Source organism: Pongo abelii, chromosome 22 (assembly GCF_028885655.2).
Source record: "Pongo abelii isolate AG06213 chromosome 22, NHGRI_mPonAbe1-v2.0_pri, whole genome shotgun sequence".
Lineage (NCBI taxonomy): Eukaryota > Metazoa > Chordata > Mammalia > Primates > Hominidae > Pongo > Pongo abelii.
This window is the reverse complement of record NC_072007.2, coordinates 824623-834899: the sequence shown is the minus strand read 5'-3', so window position 1 is coordinate 834899 and position 10277 is coordinate 824623.

Here is a 10277-nt window from a genome sequence, read left to right as displayed (position 1 = left end):
GCTTGTCTGTAAAGGATTTTATTTCTCCTTCACTTATGAAGCTCAGTTTAGCTGGATGTGAAATTCTGGGCTGAAAATTATTTTCTTTAAGAATGTTGAATATTGACCCCCACTCTCTTCTGGCTTCTAGGGTTTCTGCTGAGAGATCTGCTGTTAGTCTGATGGGTTTCCTCTTGTAGGTAGCCCGACCTTTCTCTCTGGCTGCCCTTAACGTTTTTTCCTTCATTTCAACCCTGGTGAATCTGACAATTAGTATCTTGGGGTTCCTCTTATCCAGAAGTATCTTTGTGGTGTTCTCTATATTTCCTGAATTTGAAGGTTGGCCTGCCTTGCTACATTGGGAAAATTCTCCTGAATAATATCCTAAGGAGTGTTTTCCAACTTGGTTCCATTCTCTCTGTCACATTGAGGAACATCAAGCAAACGTAGAATTGGTCTTTTCACATATTCCCATTTTTCCTGGTGGCTTTGTTCATTTCTTTTCACTCTTTTTTCTCTAAACTTGTCTTCTCACATTATTTTATTAATTTGATCTTCAATCACTGATATCTTTTCTTCCACTGGATTGAATCAGCTATTGAAGTTGTACATGTGTCACAAAGCTCTTGTGCCATGGTTATCAGCCCCATAAAGTCATTTAAGGTATTCTCTACGCTGCTTATTCTAATTAGCCGTTGTCTGACCTTTTTTCAAGGTTTTTAGCTTCCTTACGATGTGTTCGAACATGCTCCTTTAGCTCGGAGAAGTTTGTTATTACCAGCCTTCTGAAGTCTCCTTCTGTCAACTCGTCAAAGTCACTCTCCCCCCAGCTTTGTTCTGTTGCTGGTGAGGAGCTGCAATCCTTTGGAGGAAAAGAGGTGGTCTGGTTTTTAGGATTTTCAGCATTTCTGCTCTGGTTTTTTCCCATCTTTGTGGTTTTATCTACCTTTGGTCTTTGATGTTGGTAACCTATAGATGGGGTTCTGGTGTGGATGTCCTTTTTGTTTATGCTGCTGCTATTCCTTTCTGTTTGTTAGTTTTCCTTCTAACAGTCAGGTCCCTCAGCTGCAGGTCTGTTGGAGTTCGCTGGAGGTCCACTCCAGACCCTGTTTTCCTGGGTATCAACAGAGGAGGCTGCAGAACAGCAAATATTGCTGCTTGATCCTTCCCTGGAAGCTTCATTGAAGAGGGTCTCTCACCTGTATGAGGTGTCTGTTGGCCCTTACTAGGAGGTGTCTCCCAGTTAGGCTACATGGGGTTCAGGGACCCACTTGAGGAGGCAGTATGTCCATTCTCAGAGCTCAAACACCATGTCAGGAGAAACACTGCTCTCTTCAGAGCTGTCAGATGGGACGTTTAAGTCTGCAGAAGTTTCTGCTGCCTTTTATTCAGCTATGCCCTGCCCACAGAGGTGGAATTTATAAAGGCAGTAGGCCTTACTGAGCTGAGAGTGGCTTTACCCTGTTCAAGCTTCCTGGCCACTTTGTTTCCCTACTCGGGCCTCAAAAATTGCGGATTCACCTCCACCTGCTCAGCTGCAGCATGAAGGTTAAACTCAGACTGCTGTGCTAGCAGTGAGCAAGGCTCTATGGTTGTGGGACCCAATGAACCAGGCACAGGAGAGAATCTCCTGGTCTGCCAGGTGCTAAGACTGTGTGAAAAGTGCAGTATTTGGGTGAGAGTGTCCTGTTTTTCCAGGTACAGTCTCTTATGCCTTCCCTTGGCTAGGAAAGGAAAATCCCCCAAACCCCTTGCTCTTCCTGGGTGAGTTGATGCCCTGCCCTGCTTCAGTTCACCCTCCATGAGATGAACTCACTGTCCAACCAGTCCCAATGAGATGAATCAGGTACCTCAGTTGGAAATGCAGAAATCACCCATCTTGTATTGATCACACTGGGAGCTGCAGACCAGAGCTCTTTCTATTTGGCCATATTGGAATGAGAGTTTAAATCAATCAATTTAATATATCATATAAAGAGAGTAAAGATATAAACCACACAATCATCTCAAATAATGCAGAAAAGTCAATTGACAATATTAATCATCTTTCAAGATAAAAAACACTCAATAAACTAGAAATAAAAAGAAACAAACATAACAAAAGATATGTAAATAACTCATCACCAACTGAGTTCAACAGCTCATGCCTATAGTCCCAACAGTTTGGGTGGCTGAGGTGGGTGGATGATTTTTGGTCAGGAGTTCCAGACCAGCCTGACCAACATGGTGAATCCCTCTCTCTACAAATAATGTTAACATTAGCTGGATGTTGTGGTGTGTGCCTGTAGTCCCAGCTATCAGGGAGGCTGAGGCATGAGAATAGCTTGAACTCGGGACGTGGAGGTTGCAGTGAGCCCAGATCATGCCACTGCACTCCAGCCTGGGTGACAGAGCAAGATTCTAGCTCAAAAAAACAAAAACAAAAACAAAACAAAAAAACAAAAACAATCATCACGAATATTATACTGAATTCTGAAGTGTGGAAAGTTTATCCTCTAAGATTAATTATAAGGCAAGATATTCACTGTTGCCACATATATTCAAAAATAGCAGTGAAGGTCCTGGCAAAACAACTAGGCAATGAAAAAAAGAAAAGATCCACATTCTAAAGGAAGAAGTAAAATTTCCTTTTACTTATGATATGATGTTATATACAAAAAATCCTATATGCTGAAAACAATACATTTTAGAACTAATAGTTGCATTTAGCAAAATTGCAGAATACAAAGTTAAGTGAGTTTCTCTTCATTACAGTGTACAATCCAAGTTTTTAAAATTCCTTTGAAAATAGCATTAAGAAGAATAGACTTTGGAATAAACAAGCAAAGAGATGTAAGACTAGTATACTAGAAGTTGCAAGATGTTGCTGAAGAAAAGTCACAAAGAATGGGGAAGATATTCTATATTTATAGATTAGACAATTGAAAAGATATCCCATATTCATAAATTAGAAAACAATGTTCTTGTCTATACTAATGAAATCAACAACAGATTAAATGCAATAGCTATATAAATCATAACAATATTTACTTGCAGAAATACAAAATTCAAGAACATATGAAATCTCAAGACTGAAAATAGCCAATTAAACTTGTAAAAGAATGTCAAGTGTGGAGCCCTCACAATTTTTAAATCAAAAACTAATTGCAGTGCTGTTGAACTCTTTTCAAATGTGGCATTTTGAGGCCAGGTTCTATGGCTTATACGTGTAACATCAGCACTTTGTGAGGCTGAGGTAGGAGGATTGCTTGAACCCAGGAATTCAAACCACACTAAGCATCATAGTGAGAACACCCATCGCTACAAAAAAAAAATGAAAATTAAAATTAACCTGGCAATGTGACATGAAACTGTAGTCTCAGCTATTCCAGAGGCTGAGGTGAGAGGATTGTTTAAGCCTGGGAGAGCAAGGCTGCAGTTAGCCATGGTCGCACCGGTGCACCCCAGGCTGGATGACAGAGAACCTGTCTCAAAAAGTAAAAAGGAGAAAATCTAAAAAGAAATGTATTAAATCAAGACATGTAGACACAGTAAATAATAGAGACACCCCTCTCCATATAAGCCTTGTATATATGGTCAAAATGATCTTCAGCAAAGGTGCAAAGGCCAACTTATGGAGAGGAATAGCCCCCTTTAACAAAAAACGGTATGAAGACTTGCTATCAATATGTAAAATACAGAAGTCAGAATTGTAGTTTATATTATATTTTTAAAAAAACTCAAAATGTGTAAGTCTGAAAGCCTTACACAAAAATATAAGGGAAAAATATTCAAAATTATGCCATGGAATTTGGCAATGGGTTCTTGAATGCCACCAGGCCCACATCCCTGGAGCATCCATCCGCTCACTGCTTCCTGGTGCTGGGTCCTTCCACACCTGTCGCACCTGTGCTCTGAGGGGCACGAGCCAGGACACCACTCCGAGCACAGGGCACAGGCCGGGCGTTCGCGGGCTATTGGAGGGCAGGCTGTCCCCATGACCGCCTCAGGCGCCGGAGGGAGGACAGCCTGATCCGAGTCTGCGGAAGGAGGAAGAAGCTCGTGTCCTGAGCCAGCAGGAACCCAGAGGAAGATGCGGGACACAGCGACACAGGGGTGGATGCCATAAAAATATACGGCATATATTTTGAAACATGAGCGCAATTTGAAAAATTAGAATATCTAAAAACTCTAAAGATTGTTATGCTGAAACTGCACCAAAATTCATCATTCCAGTGACTACAGGGAATTTTTAATAGTTGTTATTTTTATAATAAAATTAAACTGTAATGAAATAACTGACTTTCAAACTTCAGCAAGAGGACAAATATTCAGCCAGGGGTATCAGTTCCCGGTTTCTGCTCCGGGTTCTCTCTGGTCTCCCACAGCCCCTCCTGCATCACCCAGGTCTAAGGAGCCAGCTGGCCTGGCCTGCGTCTCCTCATCCCTCCCCTTCCCCACCCAGCTCCTGAAGCCCCCTCCTGGGGCAGGGTGGCGAACCATCCAGACCGCGAAGCTCCCTCACCCAGGGCAGCACAGCTTCGCCCCTCTCCGCACCTGCCCAGCTCCTGGCAAAGGGGTCGCCTGGGCCCGGCCCGCTGCCCGACCCCCAATGCCTGCGCTGTGCCTGCAAAGGCGACGCTGACAACAAGAGGTGCCAGATTCCGCGGCGCAACCCGCCCAGAGTGCAGGGTCCCACTCACCTGGGAGCGGGGGCACGTCCCTCCCGGTAGGCGATGGAAATAAGATTGTTTCCCTTTTTATTTTACTTAAAACTGGTAGAATATTACATTATGAAGTACCCATGACTCTGTCAGTAAATTTGAGCAAACGTTTATTAGTTTTTTCAGTTTAAGTAGTTCTTATGTTTCTATTATTAAGGTGAAATTTAACTTCTATCTGAAATCAGTAAGATGCAGAGAGATTTTAATGACAAGTGAATATTTTTTTTCTCAGGGGGAACTGAATTATGAATTGAATGAATGAATTATGAATTAAATGAATGAATTCATTACCGAGGTAGAGAGGACACTAACCAATCGGTAGTTTTAATCAATCTGTATTCCCTCCCTCCTCCCTCTTTGTTTTTTATTTGTTTGTTTGTTTGTTTGTTTTTGAGACAGAGTTTTGCTCCGTCGCCCAGGCTGGAGTGATGTGACGCAATCTTGGCTCACAACAACCTCCGCCCCCCGGGTTCAAGTGACTCTCCGCCTCAGACCCGCAAGTAGCTGGGATTACAGGCTCCAGCCACCATGCCCAGTTAATTTTTGTGTTTTCATTAGAGGTGGGGTTTCACCACGTAGGCCAGCCTGGTCTCAAACCCCTGACCTCGGGTGATCCGCTCACCTTGGCCTCCCAAAGTGTGGGGATTACAGGCGTGAGCCACCAGTCCCGGCCCCTCCCGCCCCTCTGTATTATGACCATCTGTACCTAGCATTTAGCTCCCACTTATGAGACAGAACATGCGGTATTTTGGTTTTTTTTTGCTTTTGCATAAGTTTGCTGGAAACAATGCATCCATGTTGTTTCAAATGGCATAATTTTGAGTTTTTTACGGCTGTATAGTATTCCATGAGTCTTTATCCAGATCACGACTGCTGGACGCCTGGGTTAAGTCTATGTCTTTGTGATTGTGAATACTGCTGTGATAGAAATATGGCTACATGTGTCTTTTTGGTAGGATATTTATTTTCTTTCGGGTATATACCCAATAATGGGGTTACTGGGTTGAATGGTAGTTCAACTCTCAGTTCTTTAAGAAATCCCCAACCTGCTTTCCACAGTGGCTGAACTAATTTACATTCCTTCAGAAAGTGTATAAGTGTTCTCTATTCTCTAAATCTTCACCGATATGTGTTTTTCTTTTGACTTTTTAAAAAAAAAGCCATTCTGACTGGTGTGAAATGGTATTTCATTTCGGTTTTGATTTGCATTTATTTAATAAATAATGATGATGAGCACTTTTACATATGTTTGTTGGTTGCTTGTGTGTACGTCTTCTTTTGAGAAGTGTCTGTTCATGTCCTGTTGCCCACTTTTTAATGGAGTTACTTGCTGCTTGCTTGTTGATTTGTTAAGTTCCTTATAGGTTCTGAATAATAAACGTCTGTTAGATGCGTAGTTTGTGAATATTTTCTTTCATTCTATGGGTTATCTCTTTACTACCTTGATAGTTTCTCTTGTTGTGGAACAGTTTCTCAGTTTAATTAAATCCCACTTGTAATTTTTGTTTTAGTTGCAATTGCTTTTGAGGACTTAGCCATAAATTATTTGCCAAGGCCATTATCAAGAAAAGTATTTCCTAGGTGTTTTATAGCTTGAGATTTTACATTTAACTCTTTAATCCATCTTAAGTTAATTTTTGTATTTGGTGAAATGTGGGGGTCTAGTTTTATTCTTCTGCTTATGACTAGCCAGTTATCCCCACATTATTTATTAAATAAAACGTCTTTTTCCCATTGCTTGCTTTTATCAACTTTGTTAACGATGCGATGGTGGCAGGCATGTGGACTTAGTTTCTAGTACTCTAGTCTGTTCCATTGGTCTATGTGTCTGTTTTTCTACCAGTACCATGTTGTTTTGATTACTATAGTCTTCTAGGATAGTTTGAAGTAATGTAATATGATGTCTCTATCCTTAGTATTGCTTTGGCTTGGCTATTCAGACTCTTTTTAGGTTCCATATAAATTTTAGATGTTTTCTATTTTGTGAAAAATGACATTAGTAGTTGGATAGGAAAAGCATTGAATCTGTAAATCGCTTTGAGCAGTATACCCATCTACAAGCAGATGATACTCCAGTATATGTTCTGTGGTTGACGAGTGAAGTGTATTGTAATTCCAAATGGTCAAGCATTGAATTTAAATGCAGAATATCTTTATTAGTTTTGTGCATCAATGATCACTCTAACACTGTCATTGGGGTGTGTTCCAATCTGTGTGCTCCAATGTTGGCTGCATTTCTATTTAGAATATATATATATTGCATATATATTTAGAATATATTAAAATATATTTTACTTACTGGTACTTCACTCACTTTTATTAGTTGGATGCCATCATGGGGGCAGTTTGTCTCCATTCTCCTTCCCTGGATCTGGTGTCTCCTACATGATTCTGGTGGATTCCTATTCTTCTTCTTAAATTAAAGCTCAGAGAGTTGACATTTATGCACTATTGTGCTATGTCCATGTGGCTGAAGCATGCTTAAAGTCTCTAATCCTTCACCTTGAAAAAAAAATTTAATCTGAGTTTAGAAAAGGAAAATTGTATATTTTATTAAGTGGTTGTTATTCTCGAGCTAAAAGATTAATCTCATAAATACACACATTTATCTTCAGTGCCAGAACCAAATAATTAATAGATGCCACCAACACGTATCAGCACAGTCATATTGTTTGTGTTTTACTGTCATTTTGGATACAAGAATAGTAAGAAAAAAATTGACTTTAAGACACAATGGTATCCACATTGTAAGAATTGTAGTAGTTGGCTCAAAAACTGGTGTCTTTCTCCAATGGATCCCTGGAGGTAGTTGGAGATAATCTTGGACAGAAGAACACCAGGGTTCCCATGGACTGGAGTTGAGAGATAACAAAAGATACAGTTAAATTTGAGCTTCAGATAAATAATAGATAAAATTTAGTGTATTTACATTTAAAGTATTGCATACACATATTGCATGCAAGTATGCAGATATCATAATAGAAAATTATTACTTTTTTCACAATCTTGAACTTAAGTATATCTATACGACTATTTGCTGAATCTTGTAGCTCCACCATGAAAATAATCATGGGTCTTGGAAAATATGATATGTACCTGGAGAAGTCATATAGAATTAAAATTTATAGAATTCATATAGTTTGGTCAGAGTGTAAAAGAGTGTAATCAGCTCCTAACAAATACATTCGAAATGTGAAATCTGAATACAAACGTCAGCACTCACTTTAAGAAGTGACAATTAAGCTAGAGTGAATCCCCTGACCACTCTCAGAAGACACATAATGCATTCGAGACCAGCCTGGCCAACATGCAAAACCACGTCTCTACTAAAAATATAAAAATTAGCCAGGTATGGTGGTTTGCACCTGCAATCCCAGGTGCTTGAGAGGCTGAGGCAGTAGAATCACTTGAACACCAGAGGCAGAGGTTACAGTGAGCTGAGATCACACCATTGCACTCCAGCCTGGGCAACAAGAGCAAGACTCCGTCTCAAAAAAAAAAAAAAAAAAAGTAGAGGACAGATAATGCATATCAATGTGATCATTATTATGCTTCACTTTAGGCTATTCTCCATAGAATAAGTTCCAAGGTATGTGATCATCATGGATAATGGTGGAGAAGATGACATAATTAATGAATCTTTATGTTGTAGGTTATCTCTTAGGTATTAAATCTATGTTGGATAAAGAACATCTGAAGTGAGATTGCTATTACTTTGAAGATAATATCAAATTATTTTCTGCAAGTTGCATTTGGTCACTGTGAGACAACTTACTGATGCGTGGAAAAATGCCAACCACCATGATTTACATATAATTTACATTACAAAATTTTAGAAGAGAAACCAAACTCTTTGAGGGATTTTAAAGAGGATTATTTTGAGCTTATATGAATGACTGTGGCCCAGGGAATCGCAGGTTTAAGGAGTCCTGAGAAACTGCATGCAAAGCAGTTGAATTACAGTTGATTTTCCATTTTAGAGAGGGAGAAATTAGAGGGGAATACATAAATCAATACACAGAAGGTATACTTTTATTTGACCCAAAAAAGATTCTTTGAAAGATCAAGCCTTTTACTATATTGACTGAGCAAAATATGGAAGACTAATTATTAAAATTATAAATGAAAGCTGAGCCATTACTACCAACTTTACAGAAATACAAAAGGATTACAGGAGTATACTGTGAACAACTTTCTAACAACAAATTAGGTGCCCTGGATGAAATGGAAGAATCGCTAGAAATACACAAACTACCAAAGTGGCTCAAGAAGAAAGAGAAAATCTGAATAGACCTATAACCTAGGAGATTGAATTCGTACTTGAAAGCGATTAACAAAGAAACATTTATGACCAAATAGCTGCATTAACTGCTGAGTCAACCTAACATTTAAAGAAGAATTAATACCATTTCTTCTCAAACTCTTCTGACAAAATATATGAAGAAGGAATACTTGCTAATTCATTTTTTGATAAAAGCATTATCCTTATACCAAAGTCAAAGAGAGCACAAAAGAGAGAACTACAACACTATATCCCTTATGAATATATAAGCAAAAATCTCAGCAAAATACTAGCAATACTAGCAAAATACTAGCAGCAATATTGTATAATCAAAGGATTGTAAACTATCACCCTGTGAGATTTATCCCCAAAATGCAAGGGTAGCTCAACAAAAAAAAATCAATCAGTGTAATACACTGTCACAATAAAATGAATAAGCACGTGATTATTTCAATTGATGCAGAGAAAATGTTGATGACATATAACACCTTTCTATAATAAAAATACTCAATAAACTAGGCATAGAAGGGAACTTCTGCAACATGACAATGGGATGTATAAAAAACCAACAGTTAATATCATGATCAATGATGAAACACTGAAAGCTGTTTTCCTAACATCTAGAACAAGACAAGGATGGTGCATTTGCCACTTGTATTCAACGTAGCACTGGCAGTTCTAGCCAGAGCAATTAGGCAAGACAAAGAAATAAAAAGCATCTAAATTAGAAGTAAAAAATAGGAGTAAAATTATATCTACACATGATCTTATGTGTATAAAGCTCCAAACAAAACACAAAACCGTTTATAACTAATAAAAGAGGCAGGATCCAAAACAAACATAGGCAAATGAGCTATATTTCCATATAGTTGTAAAGAACTATGAAAACATTTTAAAAATTCCATTTATAATAGCATCAAAGAATAAGTTATTCAGGCAGAAATCTAACCATGATGGTATACACAAAACTTTGCTGAAAAAAACTAAAGAGAGTGGAAATAACTGGAAAGACATTCTGCGTTCACGGGTTGTAAGACAATATTGTTAAGATGACAATACCATCTAAAGTAATCTACAGATTCAATGCAATGTCATCAAAATTCCAAAGGCATTTTTGCAGAAACAAAGAAACTTATTCTAAAATCATACAAAAACTCAAAGGATCTGACAGACAAAACAGTCTTGGAAAAGAATATTGGAAAACTCACATTTTTCAGTTTCACAGCCTACTACAAATCTACAGTAGTCAAGAGAGTGTGGTACTGGCATAAGACAAATAGACTTTTAGACCAATAGAATAGAACAGATTTGAG